At 54.1% G+C, this 7,500-nt stretch overlaps 3 non-coding genes across 3 annotated transcripts in view; all 3 read right to left on the minus strand.

The window, feature by feature from the left end:
• The window catches only part of LOC126322832 (large subunit ribosomal RNA), a 4,222-nt gene extending 3,830 nt beyond the window's left edge, over positions 1 to 392 (minus strand). The window contains exon 1 of the ribosomal RNA XR_007559242.1: positions 1 to 392. This exon is cut by the window's left edge and continues 3,830 nt beyond it. This is a non-coding gene — a ribosomal RNA (large subunit ribosomal RNA).
• Positions 393 to 580: 188 nt separating this feature from the next.
• LOC126322806 (5.8S ribosomal RNA) lies at positions 581 to 735 on the minus strand. The gene has a single exon (XR_007559218.1). It is a non-coding gene; the product is annotated as a 5.8S ribosomal RNA (ribosomal RNA).
• A 355-nt stretch (positions 736 to 1,090) lies between these two features.
• LOC126322820 (small subunit ribosomal RNA) lies at positions 1,091 to 2,983 on the minus strand. The gene has a single exon (XR_007559231.1). It is a non-coding gene; the product is annotated as a small subunit ribosomal RNA (ribosomal RNA).
• Between the last annotated feature and the right edge of the window lie 4,517 nt (positions 2,984 to 7,500).

Here is a 7,500-nt window from a genome sequence, read left to right on the forward strand (position 1 = left end):
AAGTTCTTTTCAACTTTCCCTCACGGTACTTGTTCGCTATCGGTCTCGTGGTCATATTTAGTCTCAGATGGAGTTTACCACCCACTTGGAGCTGCACTCTCAAGCAACCCGACTCGAAGGAGAGGTCCCGCCGACGCTCGCACCGGCCGCTACGGGCCTGGCACCCTCTACGGGCCGTGGCCTCATTCAAGTTGGACTTGGGCTCGGCGCGAGGCGTCGGGGTAGTGGACCCTCCCGAACACCACATGCCACGACAGGCGGCAGCCTGCGGGGTTCGGTGCTGGACTCTTCCCTGTTCGCTCGCCGCTACTGGGGGAATCCTTGTTAGTTTCTTTTCCTCCGCTTAGTAATATGCTTAAATTCAGCGGGTAGTCTCGCCTGCTCTGAGGTCGTTGTACGAGGTGTCGCACGCCACACCGCCAGCCGGCTGTGCACGCTACCGAGAAAGCACCGGTATGCGAACCGCCAGGCGACGGGCGCGCATCGCACGTTTAAGGAGACGCGGCCGGCCACACAGGCGACCACGACACTCCCAGGCGCCCGAAGCGGGACAAACGCCGCGCGCTTCAGTATACGTAGCCGACCCTCAGCCAGACGTGGCCCGGGAACGGAATCCATGGACCGCAATGTGCGTTCGAAACGTCGATGTTCATGTGTCCTGCAGTTCACATGTCGACGCGCAATTTGCTGCGTTCTTCATCGACCCACGAGCCGAGTGATCCACCGTCCTGGGTGATCTTTATCTTTTCAGTTCTCCACCGTCTCTTTCAAGACAGTTGCAGAGGCGGGACTGAGGCGTTTGACGGCCCCTGTTCCATTACTTTGTGTCCAACGGCCTGACGGCCGATGGGCGTCGTACGGCTCCACACCGGAGCGGACAGGCACTCGGGCGAAAGTCATTCAAAACCGGCGCCAGGCGCCAGGTGCCGCAGGCCAGCCGCTCCAGAGCTTCAGCGCTCGTACCACACAACAACACTTGCGCTAGTTTTGAGAGGCACGCGTGGTTCCGCACGCGGCGCACGGCTACTGCCGTACAGGTAGCGTGTTGCGCGACACGACACGCACATCGAAAGACATGCAGTCTAGTCGGTAATGATCCTTCCGCAGGTTCACCTACGGAAACCTTGTTACGACTTTTACTTCCTCTAAATGATCAAGTTTGGTCATCTTTCCGGTAGCATCGGCAACGACAGAGTCGATGCCGCGTACCAGTCCGAAGACCTCACTAAATCATTCAATCGGTAGTAGCGACGGGCGGTGTGTACAAAGGGCAGGGACGTAATCAACGCGAGCTTATGACTCGCGCTTACTGGGAATTCCTCGTTCATGGGGAACAATTGCAAGCCCCAATCCCTAGCACGAAGGAGGTTCAGCGGGTTACCCCGACCTTTCGGCCTAGGAAGACACGCTGATTCCTTCAGTGTAGCGCGCGTGCGGCCCAGAACATCTAAGGGCATCACAGACCTGTTATTGCTCAATCTCGTGCGGCTAGAAGCCGCCTGTCCCTCTAAGAAGAAAAGTAATCGCTGACAGCACGAAGGATGTCACGCGACTAGTTAGCAGGCTAGAGTCTCGTTCGTTATCGGAATTAACCAGACAAATCGCTCCACCAACTAAGAACGGCCATGCACCACCACCCACCGAATCAAGAAAGAGCTATCAATCTGTCAATCCTTCCGGTGTCCGGGCCTGGTGAGGTTTCCCGTGTTGAGTCAAATTAAGCCGCAGGCTCCACTCCTGGTGGTGCCCTTCCGTCAATTCCTTTAAGTTTCAGCTTTGCAACCATACTTCCCCCGGAACCCAAAAGCTTTGGTTTCCCGGAGGCTGCCCGCCGAGTCATCGGAGGAACTGCGGCGGATCGCTGGCTGGCATCGTTTATGGTTAGAACTAGGGCGGTATCTGATCGCCTTCGAACCTCTAACTTTCGTTCTTGATTAATGAAAACATACTTGGCAAATGCTTTCGCTTCTGTTCGTCTTGCGACGATCCAAGAATTTCACCTCTAACGTCGCAATACGAATGCCCCCGCCTGTCCCTATTAATCATTACCTCGGGTTCCGAAAACCAACAAAATAGAACCGAGGTCCTATTCCATTATTCCATGCACACAGTATTCAGGCGGGCTTGCCTGCTTTAAGCACTCTAATTTGTTCAAAGTAAACGTGCCGGCCCACCGAGACACTCAACTAAGAGCACCCTGGTAGGATTTCAACGGGGTCCGCCTCGGGACGCGCAAGCACGCCTTCGGCTCGCCCCACCGGCAGGACGTCCCACGATACATGCCAGTTAAACACCGACGGGCGGTGAACCAACAGCGTGGGACACAAATCCAACTACGAGCTTTTTAACCGCAACAACTTTAATATACGCTATTGGAGCTGGAATTACCGCGGCTGCTGGCACCAGACTTGCCCTCCAATAGATACTCGTTAAAGGATTTAAAGTGTACTCATTCCGATTACGGGGCCTCGGATGAGTCCCGTATCGTTATTTTTCGTCACTACCTCCCCGTGCCGGGAGTGGGTAATTTGCGCGCCTGCTGCCTTCCTTGGATGTGGTAGCCGTTTCTCAGGCTCCCTCTCCGGAATCGAACCCTGATTCCCCGTTACCCGTTACAACCATGGTAGGCGCAGAACCTACCATCGACAGTTGATAAGGCAGACATTTGAAAGATGCGTCGCCGGTACGAGGACCGTGCGATCAGCCCAAAGTTATTCAGAGTCACCAAGGCAAACGGACCAGACGAGCCAATCCGATTGGTTTTGATCTAATAAAAGCGTCCCTTCCATCTCTGGTCGGGACTCTGTTTGCATGTATTAGCTCTAGAATTACCACAGTTATCCAAGTAACGTGGGTACGATCTAAGGAACCATAACTGATTTAATGAGCCATTCGCGGTTTCACCTTAATGCGGCTTGTACTGAGACATGCATGGCTTAATCTTTGAGACAAGCATATGACTACTGGCAGGATCAACCAGGGAGCTGCGTCAACGAGAGCTGAGCAGCCGGCCGCCCGGGAGTGTGTCCCGAGGGCCCGCGCGAACACGCAAGCGTCCGCTCAATTATTCTGCAAACAGGAGGAGGCTGAGCTCCCCTGCACGATACACCTCGAAACCCTCTCAGGTCCCGGCGGCGCGCAGCGCCGTCCTAAGTACTTGGTCGGGTTCGAGAGAGGCGCAATCGCCCGGAGATAGGCGAGTAGACGCTTTCAGTGCGAACACCCGTGCTCCCAACTGAGCTTGCCGCTGCCGACAGAGGCCCGGGAGCGTGCTGTCGTGGCATTGCCGGCGGGAAACAACACGCGCCACCTACGGTGACCGGCAGCTCCAACGCCAGCGCCACAGAAGGGCAAAGCCCCACTTGGGTGCAGAAGCGAACTCTCCCAGCACAGCGCACGCGCCAACACGTCCGCAGAGCTGCGATACAAACCACCTGCGAGAACCGCTGGGGGCGACCGAGCAGCAGACGGCGTCGCGACGCCGAGTGCCGGGCGGCGGCGCATCCTCAACGCACACAGTCCGCAATCGGACCAGCACACTGCAGATGTCCACCGCGCTTCGCACCGGGCTCGACAGAACCCACTTTGGCCGCCTGGCGCCGCGCGCAGGGTGCGCCGGCGCATAGCTGGGACGCCAGCCGGGCCCGTCGGCCGGCGCTCCTGCCACTGGGCGCCCCCCACCAGCCGGCTGTAGTGCGTGCGCTCACGCAGCGCGCGGCCAGCACGCCGGGCGGCCCCCCCTCACCGGCCGGGGACTGTCCCGCCAAGCCACAGCCTCGTATCGCTTCATACCCACATGGCCAACTCAGGTTCGGGGGCATGGCGGGTACCGCCGAAACAACCGGTTCACAGATGTACCGATCGTCGCTATCACCGATGCACCTGCAGCGCGAACAACCGCTCAACAACTGATTTCCAGTTCATTTGCGGATCTTTGGCAGCAAACGTATACGTCAATCTACATTTGCGAAATCTACGATTCTGGCATGCCTGCATGTTATGTGTCACGACACGCTACATCAGCCCACATACACACTGCGGCATGTACACGAGAGAACACGTGGAAGATGGTCCGCGCACGTGTGCAATGTCCCTTGCGCGGTCGACTGTCAACCGGCCTCTGTAGCATGTCGCAGATGTGGAACGCGGTCCACCGTGCTATCATGTTGTGTGGGGCAATACGATTAAATAGGAAAACCCTCGTCGCTACATCAACAGACGGCTCACGCTGATTCCCGGCAGAGGGAGGAGGGGGGGGGGGGGGGGGGCCAACATGCAATACTTTCGTCCGTACCTACTTACCACATGTCTGTACGGCGTACAACAGTGCAATCTCGCTGTAATGGGGAGACGAGACAAGTAGCATCGTGCACAACATATGGCCCTTATGATTCGCCATTGTAGGGCGCAGCCGGTGTACGGTCAAGCATGTGCCACATTATGTCACTCAGTACGTAACGACGGATGATCAGTGTGGGTTACGCGTACATCAGCGGACAGTCCACACAGGCCGTACCACAACGTACACTGACTGCATCGACAACCGAATGCAACTGAACAGCTGCAAGGCTCATTTCACAAACAAACGCCTGACCGACCAGCTTGGAAGGGCAGGAGGGGAGGGCGATATTCGTTCTGTAGCGGTACACCCTTCCAGTGGTTAGCGGGACTGTGTAGAAAGTACGCAACACTCGAAAGACCTTTATGTGAGGGTACGCACCATGGCATCAAGAAATACACATGACACCAGAGGATCCAAGCAGTGAACTATGTTCAGAGGGTTGCTGTTAGGCAAAGCTACATTCCTGTGACGTTACATGTGACAGTTAAGGTGCAGTGTAAGTTAGGTTAAGGTGCAGTGTAAGTTAGGTTAAGGTGCAGTGTAAGTTAGGTTAAGGTGCAGTGTAAGTTAGGTTAAGGTGCAGTGTAAGTTAGGTTAAGGTGCAGTGTAAGTTAGGTTAAGGTGCAGTGTAAGTTAGGTTAAGGTGCAGTGTAAGTTAGGTTAAGGTGCAGTGTAAGTTAGGTTAAGGTGCAGTGTAAGTTAGGTTAAGGTGCAGTGTAAGTTAGGTTAAGGTGCAGTGTAACTTAGGTTAAGGTGCAGTGTAACTTAGGTTAAGGTGCAGTGTAACTTAGGTTAAGGTGCAGTGTAACTTAGGTTAAGGTGCAGTGTAACTTAGGTTAAGGTGCAGTGTAACTTAGGTTAAGGTGCAGTGTAACTTAGGTTAAGGTGCAGTGTAACTTAGGTTAAGGTGCAGTGTAACTTAGGTTAAGGTGCAGTGTAACTTAGGTTAAGGTGCAGTGTAACTTAGGTTAAGGTGCAGTGTAACTTAGGTTAAGGTGCAGTGTAACTTAGGTTAAGGTGCAGTGTAACTTAGGTTAAGGTGCAGTGTAACTTAGGTTAAGGTGCAGTGTAACTTAGGTTAAGGTGCAGTGTAACTTAGGTTAAGGTGCAGTGTAACTTAGGTTAAGGTGCAGTGTAACTTAGGTTAAGGTGCAGTGTAACTTAGGTTAAGGTGCAGTGTAACTTAGGTTAAGGTGCAGTGTAACTTAGGTTAAGGTGCAGTGTAAGTTAGGTTAAGGTGCAGTGTAAGTTAGGTTAAGGTGCAGTGTAAGTTAGGTTAAGGTGCAGTGTAAGTTAGGTTAAGGTGCAGTGTAAGTTAGGTTAAGGTGCAGTGTAAGTTAGGTTAAGGTGCAGTGTAAGTTAGGTTAAGGTGCAGCGTAAGTTAGGTTAAGGTGCAGCGTAACTTAGGTTAAGGTGCAGCGTAACTTAGGTTAAGGTGCAGCGTAACTTAGGTTAAGGTGCAGCGTAACTTAGGTTAAGGTGCAGCGTAACTTAGGTTAAGGTGCAGCGTAACTTAGGTTAAGGTGCAGCGTAACTTAGGTTAAGGTGCAGCGTAACTTAGGTTAAGGTGCAGCGTAACCTAGGTTAGGGGCCAACGTGGGTTAGGTTAGGGGCCAACGTGGGTTAGGTTAGGGGCCAACGTGGGTTAGGTTAGGGGCCAACGTGGGTTAGGTTAGGGGCCAACGTGGGTTAGGTTAGGGGCCAACGTGGGTTAGGTTAGGGGCCAACGTGGGTTAGGTTAGGGGCCAACGTGGGTTAGGTTAGGGGCCAACGTGGGTTAGGTTAGGGGCCAACGTGGGTTAGGTTAGGGGCCAACGTGGGTTAGGTTAGGGGCCAACGTGGGTTAGGTTAGGGGCCAACGTGGGTTAGGTTAGGGGCCAACGTGGGTTAGGTTAGGGGCCAACGTGGGTTAGGTTAGGGGCCAACGTGGGTTAGGTTAGGGGCCAACGTGGGTTAGGTTAGGGGCCAACGTGGGTTAGGTTAGGGGCCAACGTGGGTTAGGTTAGGGGCCAACGTGGGTTAGGTTACGGGCCAACGTGGGTTAGGTTAAGGGCCAACGTGGGTTAGGTTAAGGGCCAACGTGGGTTAGGTTAAGGGCCAACGTGGGTTAGGTTAAGGGCCAACGTGGGTTAGGTTAAGGGCCAACGTGGGTTAGGTTAAGGGCCAACGTGGGTTAGGTTAAGGGCCAACGTGGGTTAGGTTAAGGGCCAACGTGGGTTAGGTTAAGGGCCAACGTGGGTTAGGTTAAGGGCCAACGTGGGTTAGGTTGCCAGAGATGTGTCAAATCAGGATGTACGTTTGGCTGGTGTCAGGTGGTGGGTTGGTTCGATGCCTTTATAAGGGGTGTGGCCAAAGGGTATTTTATTACTTGTACCTTTTGTGTTGTGGCGTGGCGTTGCGTCCTGTGTTGATACTGGGTGGACCACTGTGGGTGTTGCTGGCTGATTTGAGCTGCGTTGTTTGCGGGTGATGTGAGACATTCTGTCTTATTAGTGGACGTGACGTTCCTCTTGTCGTTGTTTGGATAGTGTCCTGTGGCAGCGAGGATAAAATGGATGTTGTTGAACGATAGTGCTTTGGTGCTTTCGCTTTGTTACACACAGAGTGGACTGTGAGATAGGGTGACTGGGTCGAGTGCGGTTCACACTGTCCTCCCCAGTTTACAGTATGTATCATCTATGTATGTGGTCCTGCATCATTTACTAAGGAGGGACGTCAGACGACTGAAATATTAGTTATGTACTGATGTAAAGCAGAATGCTTACCTTCCACCAGTGGGCGAGTATCGACTCTGCCCCAGAGTTGCCACCGCAGGAAGAGGTGTCGGAAACACTACCCGCACACCGTCACCACTGTGCGGGGGGACGGACCCTCTATATCCTCAGCGGCGCACTCTTTGCCACCGAGCGTCACGTCTCGCGGCCCGCCGTCCAGAGCATGTATTGGGACAGCGGGACTTTGGCTTTTGGGAGATAACTCTTCATGAAGTGGAAGATATAGGGGTGGACTGCAATGTACGATTGCGGGAAAAGTCCGCCGTACATCCGCTCGAGTTGCGAGTCGGGCGGTGGGGGTGGCGCATTCACAGGTGCGGCTGGAGTGACCGTCGGTCCACCACTTTTGACTCGATTTGCGTCACCTGCGGTGAAGAGGGGGTG

This window comes from Schistocerca gregaria, unplaced genomic scaffold (genome assembly GCF_023897955.1).
Source record: "Schistocerca gregaria isolate iqSchGreg1 unplaced genomic scaffold, iqSchGreg1.2 ptg000841l, whole genome shotgun sequence".
Lineage (NCBI taxonomy): Eukaryota > Metazoa > Arthropoda > Insecta > Orthoptera > Acrididae > Schistocerca > Schistocerca gregaria.